The sequence below is a fragment of the Mytilus galloprovincialis genome, chromosome 2 (genome assembly GCF_965363235.1).
Source record: "Mytilus galloprovincialis chromosome 2, xbMytGall1.hap1.1, whole genome shotgun sequence".
Classification (NCBI taxonomy): Eukaryota; Metazoa; Mollusca; class Bivalvia; order Mytilida; family Mytilidae; genus Mytilus; species Mytilus galloprovincialis.
In genome coordinates, this window is record NC_134839.1 from 57,062,922 (window position 1) to 57,074,727 (window position 11,806).

The 11,806-nt window shown below is 32.5% G+C and overlaps 1 long non-coding RNA gene across 1 annotated transcript; it reads left to right on the plus strand.

The window, feature by feature from the left end:
• The first annotated feature begins 3,181 nt into the window (after window positions 1–3,181).
• LOC143063922 (uncharacterized) lies at window positions 3,182–6,265 on the plus strand. The gene is made up of 2 exons (XR_012975140.1): window positions 3,182–3,311; window positions 4,375–6,265. It is a non-coding gene; the product is annotated as an uncharacterized LOC143063922 (long non-coding RNA).
• The last annotated feature ends 5,541 nt before the right edge of the window (window positions 6,266–11,806 follow it).

Consider the following 11,806-nt stretch of genomic DNA (forward strand, 5'->3'; position numbering starts at 1 on the left):
AAAATAAAAAAAAATCCCACCTGCGCTTTCTCAAAGAAACTTTTACAGTGTGTTGTACTACTTTTGGGACAAATTATATCAAAATTATAGAAAACTTCATCGCCTCTAACTCAAAATATGGACAATTTTATGTTTAGAGCGTCTTGAAATCTTTTGACAGCTTCCGAAGTGCTAATTTTCAACCTTTTTCAGCTGGACCAAATCACTACTTTCCTTTAAAATTCTGGACCCAAATGTTTTTAGTGTAATTTCACCCCCATACTTGCAATTTGAGGCAATAAACATGGAGGAATAAATATGTAAGGGGTATAAAAATTAATGGCAAGTAACCCACTGTCAACACTAGGGACTATATTCGTGAACAACGAAAAACAAGGGACGGTCTCGGACCATGTGCATGGATAAAAGAGAGGTGAACGATACCAAAAGGAAAATCAAGAGCACAAATCAAAAACTGACGACGCCATGGACAAAAAAGAGAAAGGACTAAAAGACCAAAAGACAAACATTACATATAACAAAACAAAACAAAACAAAGAGAACATACAATTGAAAAAACGCAAACTCAACCAAAAACCGGATGTGATCGTAGGTTCCCCCGAAGCGGAAGTAGATAATCAGGATTAGTTGTTTCTATAAGTAAAGTAGCTATTCAATATATACTTCTTATGATAACAAATATATAATAGGTCCTATCGTTCGTTATAGTTGAAGAAGAAAAATATCTAAAAAGGTTAGCATGAATTTTCTGTTATTTAAAGTAGGCGTAAAATATTGATCAGTTATAGCGAAAGCTTTAAAATGTTAACGTTTAGATATTTTAATGTTTTAGATATAAGATTGATCATAAAGTTCAATTCATTGTAATGAAGTCTAGAAAAAGATGGGCATTCGTACTCCTATGGCTATCTGTAGAGATGAAATGAAAATACATAAGCATTCTTGCATGGCCGGGTAGAATTTGGACGTTGAATCCAATGATTCATGATGTGCGAGTGGAATATCTGGTATGCAAAAGAATCACTGTATTTTAATATATCTTCATATTATATACATTTTTTTTTAAATCTTAAATCCCGGTTCACACACTCTGAAGTCCCAAATTTGCCAGCCCAAATCAGTTAATGCAAATAACATTATTAAGTTCGACGCGCCTATCTAGAATAATCTCCCCATGAACACCCAAACCAAAACATTTCAAATTTAAGGATATTTAAATATAAATAATTATTTGGAGTTATATGACCGAAAGTGAAGTAAAACGAACGACTAAAATCACACAAGGTCGGCCTGAGACTGAGAGAAACCCTGACATTTGATTCTTCATTTTTGAACGTGCTATTGAAGGCTAGTAAAAGTACATTACTATAACTTTGACTAAATGTTTGAAATGACCTTTACCTTATGTACATTTTGTACAATAATTTTTCTTTATTTATATATGATATGGTCCTCTGACAGTTCACATGGTATTTTTACTTCAGGTTACTTAAAACTATTTAGAACGTACCTTATATATGCAATACTAGTGTAAATATCTACATGAAAAATTAAGCAGTGGAAGTAAACAAACATGAATTAATAAAAATTCTTAGTTTGCAATTGATACATAAAATTTGGATGCCATCGAAAACAATACACAAACACGTATGTCTTTAAAGTTAAAACACAAACAAACAAAGAATCGACAAAAAACCACAACACATTTTAATAAAACAGCCCGGTATGGAAGTATATGCCGATAATACACGATTTCGCTACATAACTATGACTATGCAAGATATAATGCATGACTGAACTTGTATAACGTTTAAACACTATTGTGTTCTGTCCTTGAGATTAGTAGAAATATGATAAATGACGAATATAGATATAGACAAAATGCATATAGCATGTAAATTATTTTAATTAAAGTCTTTTGTTTTATTTTCAATGACACAAGCTTTTTTTGGGGATTTTACTGGGACAATATTTAACACAGAAGGTTGTTTAGTTTAAGTATTAAAAATCTGAGTTAATGACTAGTATTACCTTGTTAACAGTCTTATTATGTGTAAGATACAGATATATCTTGTTGTTTGTTTGGAGTGATGGTTATACATATTTTACATATTATTTGTCAGAAAGTATCAACAATATATTTACGAATATTCAATAAGGAAAGCAAATAAGACAATCATCCATTTAAGACCAAAGGGTAAAATGTGAACATATTAGAGCGCACCTTATATATATGTAACAATGAGCAAAACATATGCATTTAACAAGGTCCCCTAATGAAAACAGATATTAAAACAATTCAAATAAGAATAACAACGGTCTTACATTTGCTATAACAATAAGAATATAGCAAAAACTATCCCCTACAGAACCCAATGACATCCACTTGATTTCAATCTTCTGGCTTGAACCAAGCATGTAAATAATAGAGAGGGTTAATAATACTCGTTAGCGTTTAAACCTCTCTTAACCTGGAACAATGATATGTCAACCCAACATAGAAGCAAACTATTCAAAGTTTTGAATGGAAAGGACTGAATCGATCAGATCGATACTCAGCCCAAATCCAAGATAACAAAAAAAGGCAGGTGAAATTAAATATCGATCAAAAGATCGGTACTCACAATCTTTTATATTTAGATATGAGTAACAGCTTCACCAAACAAAATAGTTTTGCTACAAAATGAACAAAGACTGTGCAAATTCTCTTTTGTTATAGCTTTTGCTCATATTAATTTTGACCAAAATCTATTCATTTAATGGGCATTTAGTGGCGGAAGGGAGATAACTGTAAATCAAAATAACTAGAACATGTCTACCCACAAAAAATTGCTGACACATCTCTCTTTATTTTGTCAAAACTATTAATGGAAAAAAACGCCAAAAAAAAAATGCATTTAACATAAGAATAATTGTTCATGATACTAATTAATAACCCCTTATTTGTTTAGATTGGCACATGTAGGATAGTGACATGTTGAACTTAATACTAGTTTCAAATATTCTGCTTTTATCCTAAAATCCACGAATGTCCCTGGTGGTATTTGTTTGTTCTTATCCTTGCTCAAAGCCGCGCCTGTGGTTTGTAGAGTTCTAAATCATCTTTTGTACAATTTTCATCCACTCACTTATCCCTTACCAATTCATAACTCTAAAGTCTAAAAAGAACAGATAATGTATTGGTAAATGTTTATTGTTAGTCTATATATATAAGTAAGTGTGTGTGTATATATAGTTCATGGTACCGTACAGATCATACAGACTAATTTTATATACACATTATCAACATTACCATGATTGAGAAAAATGAGGTAAAATATGAGACATTTTTCATTTTTAATACTATTGTTGTTCTATATAGGAACTTTTAGTAAATATATAACTAATTTCCGCTTTTATTGGTTTTTGTACTTCCTTCTGTTGAAGACTATATAGGGACGAAGATTTATTCTTGCGTATTTCACAACACAAATCATGGGAGGTATCGAAATATAAATCTTACAAAAACGGTTCGAAAAACGAAGTAAGGAGATATTTCACTCAGACTTAACGAGAAATATTACAAGAAGTAAACATCCATTTTATATGTAGGCGGTAAGGAATAAAACACTTCAAACGGAACTTTAATTCAATACTATATGTTTATAAAACATGTAAAATAAAATATGGGTCAACTGTGTACATACTATATGTATTACCTGGATAAAAACCGGGTTGATAGTAGAAGCCCGATTTTAGATATATATATATGTGAATAATTTCAAGATATCATATAAAGTTAATAAATCAGTACCAAGTATGGAAAATGATAGTTGTTATCATTCGTTTGAACTTTTGATTGTGACATAATTTCCCTAGCAGTCAAACGAAAATCTAAGGAAATAGATAATTTCTGAAAAATACCATTTCTCTCATCCTAATCATTATACAGCATTACGTTGTGAAAGAGATGACAATTTATTTACACTTTGTAGCCGAAAATATGTATTTTTGATACATTTTGTTTTGATTCGTGATGCCAAACTGTTCGATTGGCCCCTTTTTCAAAACTCCAGGAAGAAGTATTAACGATAGCCATTAAACTGTTGTTATATATTTTTCAAACAAAGTAGTCTATGTGAGCTGAAAGAAATATTAAAATCCCTGAATGTTTGTAGTTGCACATTAAACAATTGAGTTGATATCAAATGTTTAATAAGTCGTGTTTAAGTGATTTCCAGACCTCGTTTTAATCTACCAAAGGAATAAACTGTTCCAAATTGCTCATTACTAGTTCTTTAGTTTTGCTAATTTTCTCACCAATGATATACGGCCTTTGCTTATGCTTTCCTATGGTTTTCATTTAACATTTTGAATATTAATATTTTTTGACAGCAACGAAGAGGATATAGATGAAATAACAAGACGGCTGGAAAAGTTTAATCCAAATTTCTTTCAACGATCACCATCGTCCGAAACTGTTAGATCAAGTTTTCGTGAACAACAAATTACAACTACGACAAACCAAGAGTCAGCACCGATAGAAACAATCAAAAACGAAAGCGAGATTTCAGAAGCATGCATACAATGCATAACGCCAATTCCAGCTCTTTCATGGAAAGACATTTATCCAGGGGACCATATCATCTTTGCAGGTAGAATATACGACCATCACGCTATAGTAGTTTACAAGTATCCAATAAATGAAGCGGATGACACTAAAGTATGTCTTGAATTGGTTCATGCAACAAATACGGCAACTAAGGCTTTCATGGCTAGCTTCCATCCATTTGGCAATAAAGCAAAGTTAAGAAAGATGAAAGAAGAAGTAGATCTTACCAAAAGTAAAGTCATGATTTATGTATACCAGAATACTATTAAACACTTTAATTCAGAGGAGATAATAAAAAGAGCCATTGCTGAAGCAGATGCAGATGCCGAAGGAGGAAAAGGTGAATTTGTGTATGATCTTTTTGTTAATAACTGTGAGCATTTTGCTACCTGGTGCGTTACCGGTCAAAAATTAAGTTTGCAAGTGAGAAAAGTCGGCATGATTGTGAAAATGTTTTTTAGAAACGGATTTCGAGGAATAAGCGACGAAAATCAACGAAATGAAAAAGAATTCAGGAGTGGTATGCTCTGTAAAACATGTTATGAAAGAAATAAACAATTACTTTGTGCAGAGAAAACGACAATTCAGAATAAAAATCATGTTCAAATTGGGGAAATTATAATGTATAGCTATTATAATTTGTGGCACTGTGCTGTCGTATTAGAAATAATCGAAACTACAGAAAAGGAGGTTCGGTGTAAAATAGCGCACTATGCGTTTTGTGGTTTTTGGAAGCATCGAACAATACAAGAGGATCCACTACCGATACCATTGGATGGTTCAATGTTTGTGATAACGTATTCCGAGGAATACAATGTATATGAACCTCAGGAAGTTGTCAAAAGAGCACGTAGCAGAATTGGAGAACAACTGTTTGCATTCTTTTCAAACGATTCAAGTCAATTTGCTCGATGGTGTAAACTGAAATTACACCGAGAAGATGAGAAAAATACCAAAAAGACAACACGTATTAGTTTCACAACTTAATTCAAATCTTGTTCTATCTTTATCGTTTTCCATCAGCGACGAATGTCAATAAAGGCGAGGAGACGTGTATATATTGTTTAAAATGTTAATGCCGGAATACTGAACTATTTGGAAGTTTGGCAGATAGTACTAAAAATTTATGCTTAACGTGTTCCATACTTTCGTGTCTTAGTGATTAAAGTCATATGAAATGTGAAAAATGATGTTTATTCAATTTTTCCACCAAAGCATGTATATATCATAAACTTAGTCTTATGTGGAAGAATTTATAATTTTTTACGAATCGTATAATCGTCAAAAAAATTCCTCTCGTCTGTTATGATGTGAAAATATGACAGCTTATTAATTGTCGGGTTTTGAAGCCTTATTTTACTGATTTTCACCATATAGTAAACAACCAACAAAGAAGCGTGGATAATTAGCACGTGTATAACATGTTCAAATAAGATAAAAGTTTATTTCAATGAAAGACCCATGCGTATTGCGATCACCGGATTTTTACGAGAAAGGTCACACTTAGTGCACTGCAAACGGAAAACATGTTGTCGAATTGTTTACTGGAAGCAAACAATTAAAAAAAAAATCTTTTGAATGTGGACAAATTAAAGAATTTTCTTAAGGAAAAAGTAAATATACAAAGTTTTATAATACAAACTACCCATGAGTTATAAAAAAATATATACATAATTGTTTGTTTTTTTTTTTCAATTTGAAGTGACATATGGCCCTTAACATATATAATATGAAATATCGCAAAGACGATAATTAAATGAATTAAAAAAGTTTAAAAAACTTAACGAACTCCAATGTAAATACAAAAAGAGTAAATCCTTTAAAAAAACCAAAAGTTATAAACCAATAGACCTAGTTTAAAATGTTGTAATTTTCCTGACTTGGAACAAGCATTTCCCGACGGAAATGGTGGGTTAAAGTAACCCAAACCTGATTTTAAATGTAGCCAGTACCACTTGTATGACAGTTTTGAAAGGACCGTTATATTGTCAAAATTGAGTGAGCAATCCAAGCTGACATAATTGACACATTCCTCGTTTCCATACACAATTCTATAGTTTGTTCACTAACAAGCTGGATACAGCAGTCAAAACTGTATAAACAAATATCGTAGTATATGTAGTGTAAAATATTCAAACAAGCGTATAAATTATAAAATTTAAAAATGACGTCAACATTTGTGGTAAATGGTAAATTTGACAAAGAGTTAAATCACAAAAATACTGAACTCCGAGAAAAATTCAAAACGGAAAGTCCCTAATCAAATGGCAAAATCAAATGATAAAACACATCAAACGAATAGACAATAACTGTCATATTTCTGACTTGGTACAGGCATTTTCAAATGTAGAAAATGGTGGATTGAACCTGGTTTTATAGCGCTAAACCTCTCACTTGTATGACAATCGCATCTAATTCCGTTATATAACAACGATGTATGAACAAAACAGACATAATCGGTAACATAGTCAAAATATGGTTACAGCAGTCATTATTGTGTTACAATCTCAAAACAAACATTTACAAAAAGCATCTTTCAAATAGTTTCGCGTGATTGCCGTCAGAAAATGTAAACGTCACATAGGAAGAAATGTTGTGATTTAATGTATACTCAAAACAATTATAATTTTAAATGTGGAATGATGGTATGCAGGGTTAAAAAGTCAAAAGTTAAAGGCGACAACAAATATATTTTTGTCGATGAAATTAATGGTGTTATGATTCACGCTGTATTTCTTCAGGCAATAGGTCAACTAAACTGTAAAAGAGGCATGGAAAACAAACGACTGACCTGAATGCTGGGCTGTATTTTTTAATAAATAGGTTGTAATAACAGTATTAATGATTCTTTTAAATATTTAATACGAAAAAATCTAACCAACACTACAGGACAAAAGACATATATACAATTGTATGTAATAACAATGATAATTGTAATGATTTTATGGTTCTCATCATGCCTGGAACTAAATGTATTTGATTTTTATAGAATGAAGATAATAACACCTATCTGAACTTTTTTAATGTTTCCTTTTATTATATAAAAATGTTTTTCTGTTACAAATCATGATGTATTGTTCTATGTGTACATGTTATGCTGCCCATCAAGGGCCCTTGATTGGAATAATAAAAAAAATATTCTATATTCTATTCTATATACAATTGTAGATTAATTAATAGTATAAAATAAATTGACTGACCGTTCCGAAAGACAAGATTATACATAAGGATTATTATGAGAGTTTTGGAATCATAGTCGAGCAAATACTTCAAACTAAAAAATAAAAAAATAAATTGTGCAGTTGGCGGGTACCTCGTGTTAACCTTAGCTTACCGTCTTTTTATTTTAAATTTGTTCGTGTTACCATAATTTTATGTTTCTGTATCAAATTTGTAAGATGTATTTTTCAATTAAAGTGTTGTTTCTATCTGTAAAAGAGGGACGAAAGATACCAAAGGGACAGTCAAACTCATAAATCTAAAACAAACTGACAACGCCATGGCTAAAAATGAAAAAGACAAACAAACAATAGCACACACGACACAACATAGAAAACTAAAGAATAAACAACACGAACCCCACCAAAAAACTAGGGGTGATCTCAGGTGCTCCGGAAGGGTAAGCAGATCCTGCTCCACATGCGGCACCCGTTGTAACTTTCTTGTCTGTCCTTTGTTCGGCCAAAACAGTGTTTCTATTTCACGTTCGTAAAAGTTTGAGGGTTTAATATTTCGAATTTACCGATATTTTATTAGTCATGAGGTGATGTCTTACGGTTAGGAAATAGAAGAACAGTTCATCAACGGACTTTAACTTTAATAACACGACGATTATATATTTTAGTTTAGTTCTTTTATTTCACTCTCTACTACATCTTAACTTGCAGTATCATAGCTTAAAGAATTATCAATTTCATTACAAAGCTAGTCGGTATATTTGTTGAAATTATTTGGTGCCAATATGGAATAAATTTTCATACATTTTTAATAAGTTCTTAAAGTGTTATATTCATTCATTTCACGTTACAGTGATCAAAGAGGTGTTTAGAATAATACAGGCCAAACATCTAGAAGATTATGAAACCGTATTGAATTTTAATATTTATACTATTTTAATGATATATTCATATCAAACCTTATGGGACAATATTTTACATTGTTTGCTGCAGTAATTGCATAACATTTTGTATGTGAAATGATGTCTTCTTCAATAAATGATGTATGACATATCAGAACAATGAAACTTTAGTCCCGTATTCTTGATAGTAGCATTAGAGAATAGATATAAAGTTTTTAAATCATAATGTATTATAAACTCGAATCGTCAAGTTTGTCGTTGATTTTATTCAAGAAAAGATCAAGATATAAAGCAGACATTCTAGTTTCGGTCGTATCCTTGGTGTAATGTCCAGTGCGTTGATAGTCATTAAACCAAGTTCAATCCACCGTTTTCTACACAAGGAAATGCCTGTACCAATTCATATATATGACAGTTGTTTTCTAATAGTTTTATGTGTTTGAACTTTTGATTTTGCCATTTGACAAAAGACTCGCCGATTAGAATTTGCTTTTTTGAAATTACTCGTTGAAATCTTGGTTATTGAGTGACCGGACATTATATCTGAATATGAAAAGAAAAGAACTTAGCTAGTTACTCTTTCCTACGACTCTTAGAGGGTTTAAACCACGTTTTAGTACTTTTGTGAAAATGACATATCTTATATGTTGTCTCTGCAACTAATCACAGATAATCAAGCCTTGGGGCGATTTCGCGTTTGACATATGAAAAATGCACTTGTTTATGGTTTAAAAAGTAAAATTTCAAAAGTAATGTACTTTGAGGAGAATTATAAACGGAAAGTCCCTAATTAAATGGCAAAAACCAAAGCACAAACACATCAAACGAATAGATAACAGCTGTGATATTCCTGACTTGGTACAGGCATTTTCTAATGTAAAAAATGTGACATTGAATCTGTTTTATTGCTAGCTAAACCTCTCAATTGTATGACAGTCGCATCAAATTCCATTATATTGAATACGATGTTAACAAAACAAATAGACATTATAGGTAACTATGTCAACAATAGGGGTACACCAGTCATCATTTTGTTATAATCTTAATCATTGAAAAAAAACCCCAAACAAACAAAATGGCATGTAGACAAAGCATATTAGCAACAATTAAAGACACAAATTTACCATAGTACAATAACACATTGACACAAAGTACAGAGCTACGTCATACATGTATCAAAGAAACATAAAAATGCATAACAAGACTACGAAAGACAAGCATACACACTGGTTTCATTATAGCACAATAACGGGATATATTAGTACAGATCCACGCTTTATGTAGCGAAGTAACATTAAAAGGCATACAGACAAAGCGATTTAGCAAAAATGAAAGACCAGAATACGAGAATTATTACAAACATTAACATAATGAAAGGATGAACAAGTAACAGAAGTATCTTAATCATAATAAAACAAACAAATATTTAACAAAAAGACATATATGACGTAATAATATCGTAAATCTTGATGTTGATTTGTTTTGATGTTGTTGGTTTGCCTTCTCATTGTATTGGCTTCAGATGTTAATGCAACGTGTACAGGGCAAGCGTTTTTACTTCTGTTATGTACAAGATCCGTACCAGTTTGATACTGGGTCCGTACAGAGGGCGTTTTTATTTCTGTTATGTACAAGATCCTTACCAGTTTTATACTGGGTCCGAAATCACTTTTTACTTCTGTTATGTACAAGATCCGTACCAGTTTGATACTGTGTCCGAAATCACTGTTTACTAATTAGTTAACAAGGTAACTTTATTCATAAACTGACATCAATGACTTAAAATATGACTTAACTGCTAATTACGCTTTATAATGAATTATCTATCACGATTATACCTCAAATATATATAAAATTATGTATCCTACAAGCCTTTAACGTAAGTTCATAGCAGTCACTAATCTATTCTTGATAAAATTGTAGCAAACTTATATAAGCCATCTGTAGATATCGAAGATGACATTTCTCTGGAAAATCCTTCTGATACAACCTTTATATATACAGAGTCTATAATTGAGTTGAATTCAATGGACATTGAAAGACCAGGGGGGTCTCACCCTCATTTAAGCGATCTCAGGTAGGTTTTCACTATAAATATCTCTTTTTGGGCTTTTTATAAATATTTCTATTTATATTCCTAAATGTTTCTAGAGTGATCGGTTTTTCTTTTTTTTCAAGAAATATCCTATATAAAAGTACATCTTTGAAGTTCTTTAATTAACAGAATTCTATATTACATAAGCCCTGGTCACAACGAACCTACAACACATCTATACAGCGCCAATACATGAAATTTGGTCAAATCACGGGTCATCTGTGGTCGTCGTACGACAATCGCACGACAGTCGCACGATATTTTGAGCATCGTGGCGCTGTTGTGTGTCGTGGGACGAAAATTGGACATGCACCTTTTTTGCTCTACGATTTTTTATCGTGTCACTGTCTTGTGGCAGTCGTGAAAGTGTCTTACAATCGTCGTGCGATTGTAGTGCGATAAACACATTGTCGTGGGTATCAATATATTAATGCATTTTAATGAAACAATTGTCGCACAGCTGTCGTACGACAATCTCACAACTGTCGCAAGACACTCGTGATACAGTCGCACGATTGTCTCAAGAATACCAAATTTCGTACGATGATCGGACAACATTGATTGTCTGTCGTACGACAGTGGTACGTTCGTCGTGCAACATATTTTCGTTGTATTTAGAAGAATACAATTCTGCGGGAATGAATCTTTGGAAAAAAACATACCGTCTACCGTTTAAAGAGGGTGGTTATTTCATCAGAACGATTATGCCTGGCCCTGCTGAATAGACACATTGGCGGACTACAACAAGAGCAAAATATTGTCCTGTTAGTGTTGATTCGAGCCCGTGAACAGTATAGGAACCAGCGAAACGCCCGACGTTGGTGGGTTAGGCCATGGATCATACGGCGCCTGATATTTGGGCAGTATAGTACACTGATGTGAGATTTGGAGCGGGAATCTGCCGTTGATTTCGTTGGATTTATGCGGATGGCGCTTGGCATGTTCCAAGAGCTTTTGTTGAGAGTAGCATCACAGTGGCACGACAACGGCACGACAGCGGCACAACAGCGACAACCAGAGACACGACAGTACCACGCGCATC